The 4775-nt window shown below is 40.3% G+C and overlaps 1 pseudogene; it reads right to left on the reverse strand.

The window, feature by feature from the left end:
- Window positions 1-2270: 2270 nt before the first annotated feature.
- Window positions 2271-2421, reverse strand: LOC121280608 (annotated as a pseudogene).
- Window positions 2422-4775: the final 2354 nt, after the last annotated feature.

A 4775-nucleotide genomic window follows, 5' to 3' on the forward strand; every position in this document is an offset into this window, starting at 1 on the left:
CATGGCAAGAGGGCTATCACTGAGCCTCTTGATCGCTGTCACAATGTTGGTGGCAATCCTAATTTAATTGTTTATGGTTGGAATTAAGATGCATAAGGCCAATGAGCATACTTCACACTTTAACCTGAATGCTGGATGAAACTTCTCTGCAGATCAATCAAAATGACTGTTCTTCTTCCCCACCTCACCCCCGATCCCGACATCTATTCATATCTTCTAGGGTGCTAATTTACCTACGCTATCTAAAATTAATAAGATGAAAGTCGTTCACATCCATTTTTTTTAGTGATCAATAGAGAATTATAACCTGGATAAATGGATTCAAAGAAGGAAGGGGCACAGGAAATATAAAAGTGATAAAAGAAAAGTGAGTGAGACTCTGACAAAGGTGACCACAAGCACAGTAAGAAATGGTGGACAGTAATGGTTTGCAATAGCAGTGCTGTAGCAGTGAGACCTATCATAAAATGGGACATTAGCCATTGCCTAGTGGAAGAACTAAAAGACACAGGGAAAGATAATGGATTGACTAGTGGATAGTGGTCTGACTACAGTTAGCTTCCCTTGAATAGGTAACAGTTTTCAATAGTTCACCGACCTCAGTTTATTATACACAAAGCCATGAACACCAGAGGGAAAACCCTTCAAACAATAAAATGTTATATTCACTGAATTGATGCTGTGTATGTTACTTTTAATTACACTGGCCAGGATTTTCCAGCCCCTCATGCCAGCAGGATCTCCCGGTCCCGTCGACGTGAATGGAGATTTCAATGGCTCATAGGCCCTTCCCGGCAGAACCCACTGCGAGGGTGCTGGAAAACTCCGGCTACTGAATTTAGAACATAGGAACAGGCGACACAGGGAGTGGCCTATGTCATGCTTAGGCTACATATGAGCCTCCTCCCACCCTGCTTCATCTAAATGTATCATCATATCATTCTAATCCTTTCTCCCTCATGTACGAATTAGGAGCAAGAGTAGGCCACTCAGCCCCTCCAGCTTGCTCCGCCATTCAATAAGATCATGGTTGGTCTGAATGTAGCCCCAACCCCCCATTCCTGCCTACCCCCGATAACCTTTCACCCCCTTGTTAATCAAGAACCTATCTAGCTCTGCCTTTAAAACATTCAAAGACTCTGCTTCCATTGCCTTTTGAGGAAGAGAGTTTCAAAGACTCGCAACCCTCAGAGAAAAAATTTCTCCTCATCTCTGTCTTAAATGAATAACCCGTTATTTTTAAACAGTGACCCCTAGTTCTAGATTCTCCCACAAAAGGAAAAAGCCTCTCCACATCCACTCTGCCAAGACCCCTCAGGATCTTAAAGGTTTCAATTAAGTCACCTCTTACTCTTCTAAAGTCCATTAGATACAAGCCTAACCTGTCAGCCTTACCTCATGAGACAACCCACCCATTCCTGATATTAGTCTAGTAAACCTCTCTGAACTGCTTCTAACACATTTACATCTTTCTTTAAATAAGGGACCAATACTGTACACAATAATCCAGATGTGGTCTCACCAATGCCCTGTACAACTGAAACATAACCTCCCTACTTTTGTACTCAATTCCCCTCACAATAACTGATAACATTCTATTAGCTTTCCTAATTACCTGCTATACCTGCATAATAACTTTTTGTGATTCATGCACTAGGACACCCAGATCCCTCTGAACCTCAGAGCTCTGCAATCTCTCACCATTTAGATAATATGCTTCTCTTTTATTCTTCCTGCCAAAATGGACAATTTCACATTATCCCACATTATACTCCATTTGCCAGGTCTTTACCTACTCACTTAACCTATCTATATCTTTGTGTAGCCTCTTTATGTCTTCTTCACAATTTACTTTCCTACCTATCTTTGTGTCATCAGCAAATTTAGCAACCATTCCTTCGGTCCCTTCATCCAAGTAATTTATATAAATTATAAAAAGCCGAGGCCCTAGTACCGATCCCTGTGGCAGACCACTTATCACACCCTGCCAACCAGAAAAAGACCCACTTATGCCAATTCTCTGCTTCCTGTTAGCTAGCCAACCTTCTATCCATGCCAATATGTTACCCCCAACACCATGAGCTTATATTTTCTGCAATGAACTTTGGTGTGGCACTTTATCAAATACATCTATACTATGCGTCTTGACTACTCCATGTAGTAGCAAGTTTCACGTTCTCACCACTGTCTGGGCAATAAATTTCTTCTGAATTCCTTATTGGATTTATTAGTGACCATCTAATATCTATGACCTCAAGTTTTTTTTTTTGCGGAGCACCGAGACAAACGATCACCAGCAGCTCCAAGAAACAAAAATTGTGCTTCCGAAATCTCTTGATATCGATTCAGCACGGATAAAGTGCAAGCACCTCATCCATGTGCTATTAGATTCCTCCAAAATGGAAAAACCATCCCCATTTACCCAATCACACAGCTTGATCATTTCAACAAACTCTATTAAGGACGTCTCATTTAGAGAAAAAAAGGAGCGAAGAAATTTCAAATGCAAAGAAAAGTCAGCAATTGTAGAAAGTGCTGTATGCTTGGCAAACAATCATAGTTTCATACCCTGTGAGCAAAATGTCAGGACACAGCTTTTAAAGAATTTTATGAAACTAATTGGAAAAGAACAGCTGATCCTATTTGGTCCACATCTTTACGTCTTCTAATGTACTTATACTTGGATTTTTGTGCCAAATCTATGTCACATAATCACAGAATCACACAACTGATATGGTGCAGAAGGAGACCATTCAGCCTATCATGTCTGCACCAGCTCTCCAAATGAGCAATTTACCTCGTGCCATTCTCCCGCCTTCTCCTCATAACCCTGCTCATTCTTCCTTTTCAGATAACAATCTAAACTCCTTTTTTAATGCCTCGATTGAACCTGCCTCCACCACACTCTCAGGCAGTGCATTCCAGACCCCCAAGCACTCACTGCAAGAAAAAATTTTCCCTCGTGACACTTTTGCACCATCACCTCTTACAACACAATATTAATTAGCTATGTCTACAGTACGATAATAAATTAATCGCATTGTTATTGAAAAATTCAGATTGAAAATCAGCTGGAGAGACATGATCCATTGAAAATATTAGAAGAGAAGATGAGCTAAATACTGGAGATTGGAATCAGAATGAGCAGAGCTGGTATTGGAGCAGGGATGATGGGTTGAATGGCCTCCTTCTGCATAGCAATTTCCATGATTCTGTGCAAATAAGCATTAATGGTTAGACAAAATGAACGTTGAATTTTAAATGACAATCGTTGTAAGATGAAGGAAAGATTGAGAGAGAAAGGGAGTTTCATGGTTCTGGGAAAGAATGAGTTAGAACAGGGGCCAGTGTGGTGAGTCTTTATTTCAACACAGTGAAGATGTAGAAAAGAGGAAGAACATGCTGGTGGTATATTTAGAGCTCTGGCGGAACTGGTGTGCTTAAAAGACAGCAACCATTTTATTGTGGCTAAAATAGAGAAAGACAAGATAGATTACAACACAAAAAGGGTTAAATGCTGGAAGTGAGAGAATGAGTGTCCAATGCTAAGTTTATCTTGTGTCCTGTCAAGGAATGTGAGAGAGAGGCTGGAAGGGTCACGCTGGGTATGAGAGCTGCACGCAAGTCTGGAATTGACATGGGCTGTGTAAAGAGTCAAGGCTTAGCATGAAAGCCAAAACCAAGCTTCTTGGAGGCAGATCTGACAATGATGAGATGCGGGAATTGCATTCAGTAAATCATCCACTGCTTGCTGGAATTTAAAACATCTGCAAGTAATGTAGGATAGGAATTTACTGCAACCCTTACTGACAATACAGAAGCTGTCAGTGAAACGGAGTTTGCTATTGCTTTTGTCTGATGTTGTCTCCTGTTTCATTCACAAACTCTAACATGGCTGTCAAATGTTATATTAATACACAAAAAGGCAGCTTTTGCAAAACAGGGTATAGTAATTACTGAAATATATGAATCCAGAGAACATTTTATGATTTAAACCCACACCTTGTTCAACTCTCTATTTTGGACATTTGTCAAAGGCGGCAAAAAGCCCTTTTGGTCTAATTAAACTTATCCATCTTGTGCACTAACTCACCCAAGCCCATAATTCTGCTGTATATTGAAATGTATATAGTAAAAATGTGGCTGAATTAATTGGTGGGTTATTATTTTGGTGTCCCATAGGTGACTTCTAATGGAAAACTATTGTACTCTCATATATTGTTGTTTTGTATTCTTGCCATTGATTTCTTGTAGAGGATTTCGTTAGATTCTGTAAGGTTGGTAACATAAGAACTTTGTGGGGTCTGATCCAAATCCTTTAAGATTGCTATAGAATTCTACCTGACTTTAGGGCAGTGCCATATATTTTAATCTTCACTGCCTGGACAGTAATGAAGCAGGGCAGATTATGAACCATTTACAAGACCCATCTAATGTACATCCATTAAATTCAGTGAAATAAAAATGACAATGGGGATGTCAGGATGGAAAAGCATGTCGGTGCATTGAAAAGCAATAATGCATCATTGGAAAAAGCATCAACAGAAAGTTGTTAGTCAATAGGAAATTTCATAATTCTAGCACGCAAGGCTTGGTAAGGAGTAGGTTTGCGGCTGAATTTTCTCACACGACGAGCTTCTGATCTGTTGCAGTGGGAAAGAAGAGTCTCGGACACAGGAAGTGAAATTTGTTGGGTGAGTCACCCTGGTTCTCTCCCAGGGATCAGATAATTGCCAGTTGAGACCATTGTCAGTGGCACCCTCAGAAGAGGTTGC

This window comes from Carcharodon carcharias, chromosome 7 (assembly GCF_017639515.1).
Source record: "Carcharodon carcharias isolate sCarCar2 chromosome 7, sCarCar2.pri, whole genome shotgun sequence".
NCBI lineage: Eukaryota > Metazoa > Chordata > Chondrichthyes > Lamniformes > Lamnidae > Carcharodon > Carcharodon carcharias.